The following is a 16987-nucleotide window of genomic DNA, read 5'->3' on the forward strand; positions in this document are numbered from 1 at the left end:
GAGCTCTCATAAATGCTCTGCTTATACCAAAGACACATAACTTTGTGCCATGTTTCAAGCTAAACCAGACGAGTAAGGTTGCCCCTGCAGTCCGAGTAGTGAGAGCTGCATAGGCTTTTATTGGAAAATATAAAGAAGCTGCAGTCTGTGATTGAGAAGCAAGATGGAGATTCTGACATAATGCAACAGACATCACTTCTACTGGGTAGGCTTTGAGTAGGCAAACTTACAGGTCTGGTGCAAAATGAAAACATGAGGCCACTTTTTCAAAAAGCAAAAAAAAATTGCTGTTAACAATATTAAAATTAAATTTATAAAAGCTTTTTCTTTTCTCCTGCAGTTTTTCTTTTGATTTGTCAGGGTTTGTTATATTTCCTATTTAATGTTGTTCTAAGTTAAGAAAAATTAACATTTTTAATTTTAGTGTAACTTTTTAAAATTAATTTTATTTATGTTTGGCTGTATTGGATCTTCATTGCTGCGTGTGGGCTTTCTCTAGTTGCAGCAAGCGGGGGCTACTCTTCGTTGCGGTGCGCGGGCTTCTCATTGTGGTGGCTTCTCTTGTTGCTGAGCACGGGCTCTAGGCGCGCGGGCTTCAGTAGTTGTGGCACGTGGGCTCAGTAGTTGTGGGCTCTAGAGCGCAGGCTCAGTAGTTGGGGTGCACGGGCTTTGTTGCTCCGCGGCATGTAGGATCTTCCCAGACCAGGGGTAGAGCTCGTGTCCCCTGCACTGGCTGGCGGACTCTTAACCACTGCACCACCAGGGAAGTCCCAAATTTTACTGTAACTTTTTATGTTTATCCTCTATTTATCTTGTGTGATGCTAGTCTTAAATGCAAAAGTAAGAACAATTAACTCATATCCAGAGTCACCAAAATGACACAATTTGCATTTAGCGGCTCACATGGGCATATGTATTTTGTTCTGAATAGAACAATAGAAATGCTGCACAAACCGAACTCAACGACTTTTATTTCACTTCTTAATAACATTCTATCTTCAGCTTGCTGAGTAAGGAAGGACAGAAGGGAAAAGGATCTGTGGGTTGCCGTATTTTTCCTTTTCCTTCTGTGTTATCATTTTCAGCATTACTTAGTGGTTGATTAATACAGAGAAATAACATGTAAAAGAAAGGATATAATAGGATTCCTTGATGGATTGTGTTTCTTGGAATGTCATCACTGTGGCCAATGATTAAATTGCTTACTCTGCTCCTTCCAATTAGCTGCATGGGTCTCTCTCTCTCTTTCTCTCTGTTCTTTTCAGCATGTTTTATGTATATATATATTTATATATATATATGGTCTCCACCTCAATCACCGTCTAGAATATATATTTAAAATTTCTTAGTATTCCATTTAGAACCCTGTACTTACAAAACCCACACTATTTTATTTCCTATGGCCATTTTGTCCTATTTATCTTTATTTTCTATTTCTTTTTAAAAAATTCTCCAAATATAAAAAAGCTTCTTAACTTAATATCTATGCTTTTGATCAAAGATTTCCTACCTGACACTGGCACACACATCTTTTAATTCTTTGTTTTTTCACCCCACAATTTGTTTTAACATGAATTAAGGAATTTTCAGTTTTCTTTTCTGTTTGCATTAATATCTAGGAACATCATCTTTGAATTCATCTTTCCTTCCTTCAGCCATAACTACAGCTTTTTAAAAGTGTGTTTGTGATATAAGTCCATTGCGATATTGATTTTGAACATAACTGAACTATTTATGGGATACCTACCATGTGCTATACACTGTGCTAAACATTTAAGTTATTTCTAATCCTTGATATAGTCTTATCAAATGTGTATGGTATTTAAGAATTGGTATGGATGCCAGTGACTGACTGGGGTATAAGAAATTACTGTACATGAAATTCAAAACTATTGTTATATCCAGAAATACAGCCATAAGATCAGAATTGAGTTGTTTGCATATCTTTTCCTTAAAGAAAATAAAATCAAACAAAAACAAACAAACGATACTGGTGACAAGATCCCCAGATTATAGAGGATTTGTTATCATCCCATTAAATGAAGGCCCTGAAAAGAAGAGACAATATCTAATGTTTGGGGTTTTTTTTTTTTTTCCTAGCTGCAGCTGCTAATGTTGTACCTGGCACATAGCTGAAGCTCCAAATGTGTTTGGAGATTAAATTCAGAAAATTTAATGAGAATAAAATAAGTTGCTCTTGAGGTTTTCTGTGTTAAAGAAATGTATTTTAAGGTACAGTTTTTCATTAGGTTTTCTCACCAAAGAACACATACCATTGTACCATTAGAGCAAACAAGTTTTAGTTTGAATACTTTTGAAATTTATCAACTTGTCTCCTTCGTGCAGAAATGAGGCAAAGGTCCTAGAACTACTGCATAGTTGCAACGCCACAGACTTCTTTATGTTCGTAAACCTATTTCCCTCTGTTCTCCATCTTCGTACCCTAACAGTCTAGAAAGCATGTGTTTTAAAGAACAACTAAAACTTCCATGTGTTTGATTGGAATGTGTTTATCCTGATTACCAGTTTGCAAACATTTCTTTCTCTAAACCTTCGCTGAGAAAATCTCAAAAAACTTTTAGCTTCCATAGGCTTTTAATTCCAGAATAATCAAAGGCTTATGCTGAACTTAATAACTCATTCCATTTATTTCCCCCATGGCAGCAGAATTGCTTTAAATAAAGCATTCAATCTATCTGTAGGTCTACAGAGAGATGCTAAAAGTCAAAATAATCAAATTAGAAGACCAGAGTTCCAAATGTGGCATAAATTAAATCATCCTCACTTGCCAAACTTGAGAATAATTTTCAAATCATGTCATTAATATGAAAGAAAAAGGTCTATATTTCCTCTTTGGAAAGACAACTGCAGAGGTTAATAACACCCAGTTGCCTGCCATTGAGAGCATCTGCATCACTAGGACAGTTTGATAATGAGATTTTGTACAAAAGAAATAGACATTTTTTGAGAGAAGTCACAATGTAAAATGGATTCTTAGCAAGACATAAGAGAAGCTGAAATAAAATCCTTGTAGATTGCAGTGGTGAGAATATTTCTAGAATTAGAGCTCTCTGGTTGATGATTTTTTGGAACTTGTTTTAATTGCAGTACTCATATGTCAACTCATCGTTTTACTGGGACCTATTATTTGCAAAGTGCTTTTAAATTTACAAAAAATATTCCTATATGATAAACAACTAATTTCTTCATTTTAGACGTTAAGAATTAGAGGTTAAGAATGTTGCTTAAAATCCTATGAAACTTTTGCAAAAATAAGAGAATACATGCCCATTTTCTTAGTTTTTTACTCTTATATTATTTCCTTGGCCTCAAATCCAGAACTTCATGATCACATTCCAGTGCACTTTTACCGTAGAGCAAACTAATTAACTTCTTCCTAATCTTTCTTCATGAAAAATTTACAAATCCCTTCCAATGAATGCAGACTAAATGCTGTATCTGGAGATCTTGAATCCAGGGATCTATCTGAACAGGCATGAGGCAGGTTGAAAACAAAAAGTTGGGATTACTTTAAAAGTTATGCCTTTCATAAGTATGCTTTTTAAAAAGGTTGTAATTGATGCAAGATTAGTGTTGAAAGAAATTTCCCTTCTTTTAGGTTATTTCCATGATGATACATCTGGTGATAATATGTTTGATTTTTTATACATATGCGTTCATGACTATTTATATTATCTGTATTTATGAATGAAAATTTGAGTTAGGTTTTTTTCTTCACAGTCCTTCTAAATCAGATCAGATGCCTATTAATCAAATCACACATATTCTATTATATTCTACCTCCCACTGCTGTATTCAGAAGTAACTTTCCTAATATTGTTCTAATAGAACTGGGGTTGCTGATTTAACAAATAAAAATATAGGGTACCTAGTTAAATTTGAATTTCAGATAAATGGTGAATAATTTTTTGTATTAGTATGTCCCTAACATTGCATGGGACATAATTATCCTAAAATAATTATTCATTGTTTATCTGCAATTCAAATTTAACTGGGCTTCCTGTATTTTATCTGGCAACTCGAAATGGAACCAAAGGGAAATTAAAATGGTTTTGTCATTAGTTCCATGTGTGATGAGCAATAGCCAGAAATAAGGGCAGAGTCACTGAGACAAGAATAAATTGTCCATGAATCTGATTAAAAATACCCTGATGAGTGAGGGATTATTTTTTTTTCCATATAAGTGAAAAGTCAGAATAAGAAGAAATCAGGCCCCAGGTACAGTATGATCAACAGTTCAATAATGACCTCAAGGACATGATTCCCTGATAGCTTTCATCTCTCTGCTAGGGAGCCCTCGGGCATCCCTTCCTGTGTGCATATAGCTACAGTAGTTCCTGGGTCACATCAGGAAGTGGCAATGTCCAGAGGCAGAAAAGAACATTTCTGTGTTGTTTTCTTAAGAGCAAGGAAATTTTCCCAGAAGCCCTGTGAAGACCTGGCTTCATGACCACATGCCCCCTCTCCCCAAAACCAGTCATAGTCAGGAGTAATGGGATCATGAGTTTTATTCTAATCCTGATACACCTGTGAAGGCAGGCAAGACGTCAGTTTCCCATGAGGCATGTGGAGGAAGAGCAGACCTGAAAAAATTAGGTTCTATTAGAAGATGGTAAAAAGATAGTCAGACAACCACTGTGTCTGTTAGTTTCCTGTGTTATGCCAAATTCAAACACTCTCATTTATATAGGAGAACTTCAGGGTTCCTACAAAATTAGATTTGACAACACATAAAACGGCCAGTCTCATAGAGAAACTTTGAAGGTTTCCAACTTCATTGGAGTATCTCGTGGGGATTCTGAAGAGGAAAGGAGCCTATACTAAAGAGCTGAGATCATCACCGAACAACCATTGTAGGGAAAGGATATGTTTTAGTGAAGAGGGAGAAAGGAAACCAAAACTTTCCTCCTGTTTGAAGTCTTACAGAATCTTTCATGTTCCTCTAGAGTGGACCTGGGTTTGTTGTTTAAGATCGTATTTCAGACACCCACACAGAAATACGGGGAACTCAATTTATCTCAGTTGCATCAGGAAAACTGTGAGTCACCTCCAGTGACATTTAGTTGGTTTGCTGAGAATCTGTGTTTTGAGATTAAAAAAGATAACCAAACAAGAAGATATTCTTCCTCTTCTTCTCCTCCCCCTCCCCCTCCCTCTCCCCCTCCTCCTCCTCCTCCTTCCCCTCCTCCTCCTCCTCCTTCTTCTTCTCCTCCTCCTTTTTCTTCTCCTTCTTCTCTTTCTTCCTCTTCTTCTTCTTATTATTTTATTTACAGCTATTCTTAATCATAAACAAGACTAAATTAAACTTTGATGGTATAGATTGGAAAAATTGTATTCTTGTACAGTGGAAATTTCTACTTTATTTGAGCTGAATGAATATTCTTGGGATTTGGAATAAGCAAAGTAACTATAATTAGTTTGACATATGAATGAACTATCATGTTTTTCTTTCTGGCTTTAGCTTAATGTTGAAATTCCTTATGCTACAAGTATGCAGGACTCCCATACTGTGTTAGTAGCCTAATGGTGCTAAAGTGATTAGAAGCACAGAACACAGAAAGTGAGTAGACACACACACTTTTTTAAAATTAATTTTTATTGGAGTATGGGTGCTTTACAATGTTGTGTTAGGCTCCACTGCACAGCAAAATGAATCAGCCATACACATACAGATATCCCCTCCCTTTTGGACTTCCCTCCATTTAGGTTACCACAGTGCATTAGGTACAGTTCCCTGTGCTATATAGTATGTTCCCATCAGTTGTCTATTTTATACATAGTATCAATAATGTATATCTGTCAATCCTAGTCTCCCAATTCCTCCCTCCCCACCCCTTTCCCCCTTGGTATCCATACATTTGTTCTCTACATCTATGTCTCTATTTCTGCTTTGCAAATAAGATCATCTATACCATTTTTCTAGATTCCACATATATGCGTTATTATATGATATTTGCTTTTCTCTTTCTGACTTACTTCACTCTGTGTGACACTCTCTAGGTCCATCCACATCTCTAAAAATTACCCAATTTTGTTCCTTTTTATGGCTGCGTAATATTCCATTGTATATATGTACCACATCTTCTTTATCCATTCGTCTGTTGATGGACATTTAGGCTGCTTCTATGACCTGGTTATTGTAAATAGTGCTGCTATGAACATTGGGGTGCATGTGTTTTTTTGAATTATGGTTTTCTCTGGGTATATGCCCAGTAGTGGGATTGTTGGGTCATATGGTAATTCTATTTTTAGTTTTTTAAGGAACCTTCTTGCTGTTTTCCATAGTGGCTGTATCAATTTACATTCCCACCAACAGTGTATGAGGGTTCCTTTTTCTCCACACCCTCTCCAGCATTTATTGTTTGTAGATTTTTTGATGATGGCCATTCTGACCAGTGTGCGGTGATACCTCATTGTAGTTTTGATTTGCATTTCTCTAATAATTAGTGATGTTGAGCATCTTTTCATGTATTTGTTGCCCATCTGTATTAGACACACACACCTTTAGGAACTCTTTAATCTACCTACCAAAGCATTAGCCCTTACTACTGGGAATAAGTCCTCTCATCACCAATGAAAGCAAGGTTTCTGTTTCTGATTCCTCACAATAAATTCCTATAGTTGCTACTCTAGAGGTGGGGATGAGACACAGATGTTTTCCTGTGAACCATAAGGAAGCTGGTAGCCGCACTAAATAGAATATAAGTAGAAGCTGCAACCTTGGGAAATGTATCAAGTTATAAAAGTGGGGAATTGAGTGATAGGAATATTACAATGACACATATCAAGAGAATCACATTCCAGAAGAGTCTTAGAAATGAACAAGGCTCTTAGGCTCTACCCTACACCATCCAAAAAACCACAGATTAATACATATATCTAGTGAGCTCAGCAAAGAGAATATTGAACGACTACTATGGCTTAATGGTAATGTTCCAGAACAACCTTCATGTCCCTTTTTCTCTGAGTCTATATCTAGTAATTTTTAATTTTGAATGTTTTAAAATAGTTTCTTCTTCTAGTATGGACTAAATATCAGGAATGCCTGTTAGTTATATTTCTTGGTACAAATTAGTAGATTAATTTGGCTTTTGTTGAGTTCTGACAGTATTCTAGCCACTAGGGACACAAAGACAAAAAGGATGGGGTAGAAGCACAGGTATGAGAATGACAGTACATTGTCATGGCTCTTCTGGAAGAATGATTGTTACCTTCAGGGAGCTTACATTCTTGTAAACAGAAAATGATTGCCTATTAATTAATACTTGCAGTAAAGGAGACACATGTTCTTGTAAAACAAATACAAATAGAGAAAGCACCACAGTGTTACTAAATATAACATGGACTGGAGAATATGTGGGGCTTTCTGGGAAGCCTTCATAAGGGATGTAAGATTTGAGATGGCTGTGGAGGGATGAGGGGACTGTTTCCAGGGAGAGAAGGTAACAGGGAGAAATGTGAGAAAAAGCATGAGGGGTGAAATAAAGTATGCTGGTCTGTAAGTAATTCAGTGTGACTGGAATATAAGTATGGGTTGTTGGGCTGAGTGTAAAGGCCTTTCTGTAATCCAGCTGAAAGATGATGAGACTACAGACCAAGTCAACAAGTGAATGGAAAGTAGAAACTGAAATGAGTTGTCAGTGAACAGGTCTTGGTCATCAAGTGAATGTGAAAGATGAGGAAAATGGTGGTCCTCCTCAGGGTTGTTTACTAAATATTTCCCTTTTTTTTCTAAACAGTGTTAGTTTTGCACTTCCTTTCCCCCTCACCTGAAGTGAGGTGTGGCCCTGTGACTTGCTTTGGCCGATAAACATGAGCAGAAGTGGTATAGGTTGCTTCTAGGTGGATACTCCTTAAACAATTTGACATGCTTTCTTCCCTTGGCTGTGGTAATCATGAGGTGTGTGTTGACACGGATCGTGTTAGCTCAGGTCCCCAAACAACTATGGTAAGCAGAGACCCCTGCCAACTCATGTGAAACATGTTTTGTGAGTAAGAAATAAATGTGTTGTGTGAAACCATGGAGATCTGGCAACTGTTGTTGACATAATCTACCCCCACCAACATACATACCATCCAGCATTCCAGAACACACTCTTAATTCAAAAGTACCTCTTTGACCTGAGTGAACTCTTGATTTCATTATTTAGACTTGATTCCATGCTGAGATTTAGATTTTCAACAAGTTCTGTACATCAAGTCATGCAGGTTAGATTTAGATTTTGAACAAGTTCTATACCTCAAGTCATGCAGGTTAGCTGCTTATTAGGGTCATTGTTAGATGACCTTGTTGGAAGATGAAGACCCCTTTTTTCAGTTTTAAATCAGAATGTAGCAGCAATAGTCACCAGCAAGAGCATATTTGAAGAACACAGTAGTATTTAGTTCACCAGACAAACCTTAAGGACATATGGATTCCTACCTTAAAATCACATGTTGTGGAGTCTGCAATACTGGACAAAGGAGATACGTAACACTTTCCAGGAAAGGGCAGAAAAATGCTCCATTCTGATTGGAAAATGATAGTTGTTGAGGTATGTACAGTCAGAGGAGAATAGCATATATGGAATTAGATTATCTTTTGTCTCTGCAGTGCAAGGGTCAATGAAAATACAGAGAGCTGTGGAAAAGCATGTTTTGTAGTTAACTCCTGTTCATGTGTGAGTTGTTTCCTCAGCTCTTTCCCTTCTTGTCTGGAGCTTTGTGAACCTGAGGCTGAGTCTGTGACAGCAGAACACTTTTCCAGGGCTACAGACTGTACCTCAGCCTTTTCAGAGGACTGTGTCTCCAAGAGCAAGCCCTCTCTGAACTCCAGGAAACCTAAAATCTGTCCCACAAGTTTCTGCAGGGCACCAACTAGCTGCATTCACCATGACTAATTTTTGTTCTTTATTATTATTATTATTATTACATTGACACTTTCCAGTTTAGTTCCATGCACACCTCCACTGCTTTATAATATTATTGCTTAATCTTTATTTTTTTAATAAATTTTGAAAAAGCAAGAGAAATCAGTGGAGAAAAAAAAAGACAGTTTAGTTACTAACTGAAGTTAACCCTTAAGTGGCTCTCTTGGGATCCACCCATAGAATTGTCAGATCATCTGAAACAGTATTTTTCAAACTTATTTGATGAGGTTCCACATAAGAAATAATTCCATATCACCCACACAAATATAAACATATACTTAAAACAAAAATATACATTTTATTAAGCAATACTTATCCTTACTGTATGTTATACACACATACATAGTCATGGGGATTGTTCAGTTGGTAGTTGTACTTATTTGGGGGGAAGAGGGGAAGGAAGCCACTACCTCGCTACTCAGCATCTACTATGTGCCTCTAAGTCATCTAACTCTGCTCAGCACTGCTGAAGTCCTGGAGCCACAAGCTTGTTTCTCCTTCTAACATAATCTTTTACAGGATACTAGAAATTTCTGACATTTGATTATCTTAGGACATGGAAACTCTGGCAAGGTGACAGGTTTTTTGTTGGCTGCTGTTATAGTAGTCGCTGTTGTTACTGTCTTTAGTTTAAAAAAAATTCTATGTTCACAAGAAGAGTGGACTACAGAGTGGACTTGGAGAGTTAAAAAGAAATCCCAGAGCTGTGAGAATTGTCAGAAATTCCAAAAATAATGTCTGGGCACCCTATTTCCCTCTTATATCCTGGAACCTTTATAGCCTAAAAATTATATCCCAAGACTCGCTTTTCAAACTGTGAGTCAAGAAACAATAATGAGACTTAAGAATTATTTAATGGGTCATGATCACACTTTTTTTCAAGGAAATATATAAAATATAGAAGAATAAAATAGAATGCATTGCACATCATAAGGTAATTATTATATGATGGAATTTTTGTTTATACACACATGTAAAGTGTGTTCTTATTGTAGTAAAAGTAGTTCAAAAAATTGTTTGTATTTTAACAGTGATTCTTACATGCCAGAATTTATTCTAAGTGGCTATATGTTAACTCCTTTTATCCTCACATCTGAGCTCATAATTTTTCCCATTTTACACTGAAGCACAGGGAGGTTGAGTGATTTGCCTGACTTTACAGAACTATTCAAATCTAAGCAGTTTTGCTCTGAAGGCATCTTAGCTCAGGCTGCCATAACACATTACCATAGATTGGGTGGTTTAAACAACAATCATTTATTTCTCACAGTTCTGGAGGCTGGCAGTTCGAGATCAGGGTGCCAGCACGATCGGGACCATGGTAAGTGCCCTCTTTCTGGTTTACAGAGGACCATCTTGCTGTGTCCTCACATGTCAGTGAGAGCTCTCTCTGGCCTCTTCTTATAAGGGTACTAATCCCATTCATGAGGGCTCCAACTTTATGACCTAATTATCTCCCTAAGGCCCCACCAACATCACCCAGTGTGATGAAATACCAACACACTGGGATTAAATTTTCAACATATAAATTTGAAGAGGACACAAACATTCAGTCCATTGCAACAGGCTACAGTCATAAGCTATATTAACAGGCTATATAACAGGATACAGCCCATAAGCTATCTATATTGTTCTCTGTGGACATTGAAAACATTGTCCTAGGAGACCATTGGCATAGGGCAAGAAGGAAAATTTCTTTGGAAAAAAATGAGTATAGAGAATGAATCATATGGACCAAAACAGGGAATTCCAGGCATAGGTAAGATATGTATGGAGAAAGAGGTGGTAGAAAAGGAAAAAATAGTAGGGAGAAATTCCAGTGCAAAGGCAAAGATTTATGTAAAAATTGTAAGTGGGGATCACTTGCTTAATTTAGCTGTTAAGAGAGGTCAACCCATTCTAGACGATGACATTGCATACTCCATAATTTCCAGAACACCTTTGATCATCCTTGTTTCTATCTGACTTGGAATTTAGATCCTAGAATTTAAACTTCCCATTTTCCTTGGAAATACTTTCATAATTGCCTAAATTTTAAGTTGGGAAATATTTCCAGAAAGTCACTCTACCCTTATCAGTTCAATTTCCTCTCCATCCTTTATTTATACCATTTAAAACAACTTCTCTGCAAGTCACATATTTGCTGACCATTATCATCCTCTCTCTGGCCAAACTAAACAGATTTCAATGTTTTCATGTGAGTTTATGAGTCATCCTCCTCCCGACATTTCTGTGGTACACAGCACCCCAAGGACCACTGCTCTCGCCACAGTGGTCCAGGTGTGGTTCAGACTCTCACAGACTCTGCTCAGCCCCTCCAGGCTTGGAGCCAGGTGTGTGGGTGAGAGAGAGGCCAGTGGCTGCATGATGAGAAGGAGGGACATTCATGCTTCCAGTCTCTAGGGACCTCTGGGAAGCTATATCACCTTTTAAAAGTTTCCATACTTTAGCTACCTCCCTTGAGACCAAGAATTACCAGCTTGTGTAATCAGAGTGATTTCAAACAGATGGTTTTGCCTGTGGACTTTCTTGAAAATGTCTTATTTATTTGCCCTCCAGGACAAGAACGATAACTTGTTTCCTTTTCTGTAGATTTTTAAAAATCGAATGAATTATCCTATTAGTAAAAACAGGTCACATTCACATCTATTTAGAGACCAATTTAAAACAAACATACACACAGACACACACACACACACACACACACACACACACACACACTAAATTCCAGACATAGATAGTGGGTCTGTGTCAATTTCTTGGTATTGCCTTTTCTTAAATATAAGAAAAACTTGCTGAAATTGTTTCTTTTATTTAAAAAAATTTCTGTTCTCAGTCCCTTCAAGAATGATATAATTGCATTTCATTGTGCTTTTAGAGATAACTGTGAATTAAATATGGCCTGACCTGAAAAATGAAGCATTTCTGTTTCCAGAGAATTTATGGGAAAAGCTGAAGCTCTTTGGTTACCAAATATAATGGAAACAAACCACATTTCTTCCTAACAAAAAAGACTTTAGCAGCTGCATTAGCAAAGCCACTGCAGCTGAGGCTGTGGTTTCCAAGGTGTTCCTTATTCTGAACACTAGAGAGCACTGATGATTTACTCAACTTTTCTTGGTTTCAGGGCTTTAAAAAATTCAGTGTGTTGCCAGCAACTTCTCAACTTTCAGTGGGCAGGAATGGAGTGGAAAATAACTGTTCAAAAGTCTATATTTTGAGAGAAAGAGAGAGCGGTTAAAAATGTCCTCTGCAGAACCTATCAGGAGACAGAGGAAAAGTGGCCAATCTCTCTTTCATGCTGGTTAACGGTCCTCATCCAGTTGTCCTGGGTTCAAACTTCATCACTTGTTAAAACAAATGCCAGAAATGAAGTGTAAAATAAGGGATGGCTGGTTCCAATCCTATGTTTGAACATAGTGTTTTCCTTTTGACTCTTATTTTTGCTGTCACACAATGAAATGGTTTTGTATGTATTGGAAAGACATTCTGGGCCACAAACACTGATTAAATAGAATATGTTCATTTGGACATAATGAGGTGAGACAAAAAAGGATTAAATAAACAAGGGCATGAGAGTATAGGATACCTTCGCAAACAGAGTTTAAAATAAAACAGCAGAAACCCTAGTTATCTGTATGATCCATGCTCCCAGTGCTTTGAGGCACAGGGGAAAAACAGACGACAGTGCAAAAACGACTGAAAAAAATTTAGAGACACCAATATTTGATGTGAAACATTGAAAGAAGCTACCAATTAAAAGCATTGACAATAAATCCGTTACGTGTGACCAGGAATCAAAGCAACAGCAAGCAGAGGCCACTGTACAATTTACTTGGTCTGTAATTATTTTCCTATCCCAGGTTATTTTTAAAAACCCATTTCATATTTCCCCGAAGCATATAGCTAGAGAATTTAGAAAGGGAAGCCTGTTTTCCTTTCAGAATCTCCTCTTGCCCAAATATGTCAGTTCTTACCACGGGCATGGAGGGAAGTGTGAGAGAGAAGGTACTGCATATTCTTAGCAGGAAACACATCCTAATAGTGGCCAGAGTTAGCTGTCTTCCTACTTCAGGGTTACCCCCTGAAGAACTGGGTCATTGCAGCCCTGAAAGACTGCTTGATTCCCACTACGTTCTCTCATGTATCACTGTTGAGAGTAAGTCAACTGCAACAGGGCTGTCTTCTTGTACACTATACACTGTGCGCTGTGGCAGTACATGATGGTGAAGTCTACTGGGCAAAGTCACACAAAATCCTGTTAGGAAGAGTGTTTGTCCAGGATAATAGCTACCAACTCAGAGCCCCCTCTGGAACTCAGGTGTCACCTTACTCTCTAATAAATTAGTTTCTCCTAATCCCAATAAGCTTCCTTTGACCTAAAGACTTATTTTGCTAACTGGTCTCTACTTCCCATCCAGTTGACTACACTGTTTGGTGACTTCAGAAGTCCTTTTGTGTCAGCTGAGGAGATAATGGTTGTTTACTGACAATGATCTTTAAAACAGTTTAACCACCCAGAAACTCTCATAGTTTATAGAGAGGGAAGGAGCAACTTACTCTACATGATGTTATTAACAGGAAGATTTACCTTTCCTCTCATTGCACTTCATTCTCTGAAGACCAGGTTGATAAAGAATCCATATTATTAAAATGCACAGAGAAGTAAAACTGTAATATGTATTTGCTTAGTTTATAGAACAGTTTTCCCTCGGTGGGTTTAGGTATTGAAGGGGCATGCACATACATATTAAAACCTTGGAAACAATGTTATTGAGGATGCAAAGATCAATGGTATGGAGGTAGTGAGGTAGTAAGAGAGTTATGTTTTGACTTATACTATTTGCATTTCTTTTATGAAGTGGCTATACATTTCTATTATAAAATGAAAAACCTCATCACTGTTTTATAAGCCTCTGCATATTCTTGTACATTTTTATGTTCAATCACACACACACACACACACACACACTCGTTTATGACCAGAGTCAATTTCTAATTTATTTTTCTGGAAAAGAGCTAATAAATTTTGAGTCATTTTTTTTGTTTTAAAAATGACTGACTTTAGTTTGTTACAATAAAAAGTAGAATGGGACATAGAAATAGTAGACTTCTTTCTTAAAATTCTCCTCTCTTCAAATAACATTAACTCTATTTTAACTATGTGTGTGTATATTATCACGCACTATTACATACACATATATGCACACATATATTTTTAACTTTTACGATTTCTAATTTAAAGTACTTTAGCTCTATTTAAAGACTTCTTCACTTTTGTTTAGAGGTAAAATTCTTTATTGAGACATTGTTTTTCCTGGTGGTAACTAGTTAGAAATTCGGGACATTTTGACTTTATTCTGTTTACTATCACAGACTTTGTAGGAAACATTTAGGACATGATTCTTCTTTGGTGACGGCTGCTCAAGCTTCCACATTCTACATACCTCAGGGGCAGAAGGTGGTTCCTACTCATTGCTCCCAAGGGCTATTTTAAGATCATTATTCTCTTGTAAAAAAACAAAACAAAGCAAACAAATGAACTCTGTTCTCTCCAAATGTACACTATTGGCACCATCAGTTTTCACCCTGTCTTTTTCAAGGTCACCCATTAATGTTCTGGTACCTGGCTCATAGTTTACCTCTCCGCTCCAAGTCCTCCCATGAGGTCAGGTGACTGAAATTTTCACGTGGGCTCAATTTCTTGAATGCTGTGTATGCAGTGACTCCTTTCACCCTTCTATTGGGCCATCACTCCATTATGCTTTGGACTTTGTGTCACCTTGAAATAATTGAGTTAAGATCCTGTTTCTTGACCATGACCTTCTATCTTTCTCAAAGATTCCGACTCCATCTTTCCTTTCTGAAATTTTCAACTTTTTCTCTAGCACCAACCTCCTCCTATTTTGACTTTGCTGGGTTACGGAACCAAATCAGTAACCCAGCGAAGTTACTTTTGTTGTTGATATTCTAAACTCCTCTGTTGTTTTGTCCTTTGGAAGCCCATCTTCAGTCCATTCTCTCCGCCTTTCCATCTTCCTAAAAGGCTTCCAACCCTCCCACTGTCCCTCTCTGATACATTCTCAGTCTGGAGAACATGTACTCCACCTTCAATCTATGGCTTAGATGTAGTATGGAACCTTCTGTACTGTAATAGCCTATTAGCTTTATCTCATACAGTCCTCCAAATGAGTTTCATTTCCCCTTGTCCACTACTCTCTTTGGTAACCACATGTTCATTGTCTTATCTTCTCAAGTGTTGTCTAAAAGCAACCCCAACTGAAGGAACTACAAAATCTTAGTGCCTGCCTCTGTGTATAGCAGTCTACAGTAGCTAATGAAGAAATACCCGTTGAATGAATGATACATGACTTTGGGAATCTAATCAAATGATTTTAATGTTTCTCAGGAAAAGCTTAATTCCTCTAACTCCCTGATGTCTCTGTCACTCCCTATTATCTTCACCAATTCTATTGTCTTTCCGGTTTTAATAAAACACTTAATATTTGCTGAATGCTTAATAAATGCCAGTCACTGTGACAGGTGTTCTTTATACAATATTACATAACCTTCCCAATCATCTCTTGAGATAGCCCCATGTTTTTTCCAATCTTAGGGATGAAGATCTGGATGATTAAGTTGCCTGCCCAAGATCAAGGACTAATATGGAAAACTGAAGACAGGAACCAAAGTCATTCTGGCTATAAGCCCATGGTTATATTAATAGGGTCTCCAAGAGTGTGTTTAAGCTTGGATGAAAATAATATTTTTAAGTGGGGTCTTTTCCATTTCTAGCAAAGGTGGATTGGTTAAAATTCTACATAATATTTGTATTTCATCCCCGGGTTGCCCTTAAGATCTTGGACTCTGATATTTTGTACTGGCTTCCTCTTCCCATTCCACACACTCTTGTCAGCCTTATAGTTAAGTTGTGACAACTAATAAGATTCCACCACATGCGAATGACAGTTTGTTCACAGGGTGCATCTGAGGATGACTCTATGCTCTTCAATCTCCTTTTCTTCCAGTGCACAAAAAAGTCTTAATTTTTCACCTTCATTTGTAGTTGACTGAATCCATGTGACTGGACTTTGGTTAATGGTACGTGGGTTGAAGGGAATGCTGCTCTCAGGATTAGTCTCTAAAATCCCTCTATTTTGTTTGTCTGTTGCTACAAAAAATTACTCTAAAACTTAGTGGTTTAAAAATTAAATATATATTATCTCAAATTCTTTGTTAATGAGGAATCTCTAAGTGGCTTAGCTGGGTGGTTCTTGCTTAAGACCGCTCATGAAGTTGCAATCAAGATGTTAGCTTGACTGTAGTTATCTGAAGGCTTGTCTAGGGCAGGAGGATTCAGTTCCAAGATAATCTACTCACATGGCTGTTAGTAGGAATCTTCAGTTCTTCACTGGTCGTTGGTAGGTCCATTATCACATGGCCCTCTCCATAAATCTGCTTGAATAGCCTCACACAGAGCTGGCTACATAATCTGTGGAGCTCTGTGCAGCATGAAAATGTGAGACCTCTTGTTGAAAATTATTTTAAGACTTTGTTTGTGTGGACCTTTTTTTTTCCTTTAACAAGCTAACTTTATTATTATTATTATTATTTTGGCTGCATTGCGTCTTCGTTGCTGCACGCGGGCTTTCTCTAGTTGCGGCGAGTGGGGGCCACTCTTCGTTCTGGTGCGTGGGCTTCTCATTGCAGTGGCTTCTCCCGTTGTGGAACATGGGCTCTAGGCACACGGGCTCAGTAGTTGTGGCTCGCGGGCTCTAGAGTGCAGGCTCAGCAGTTGTGGCGCACAGGCCCAGTTGCTCCGCGGCATGTGGGATCTTCCTGGACCAGGGCTTGAACCCGTGTCCCCTGCATTGGCAGGTGGACTCCCAACCACTGCGCCACCAGGGAAACCCTGGACATTTTTTAAAAGTCTTTATTGAATTTGCCACGATATTGCCTGTATTTTATGTTTTGGCCCTTTGGTTGCGAGGCGTGTGGGATCCTAGCTCCCAGACCAGGGATCTGACCTGCACCTCCTGCTTTGGAAGGCGAAGTCC

Source organism: Balaenoptera ricei, chromosome 4 (genome assembly GCF_028023285.1).
Source record: "Balaenoptera ricei isolate mBalRic1 chromosome 4, mBalRic1.hap2, whole genome shotgun sequence".
Lineage (NCBI taxonomy): Eukaryota > Metazoa > Chordata > Mammalia > Artiodactyla > Balaenopteridae > Balaenoptera > Balaenoptera ricei.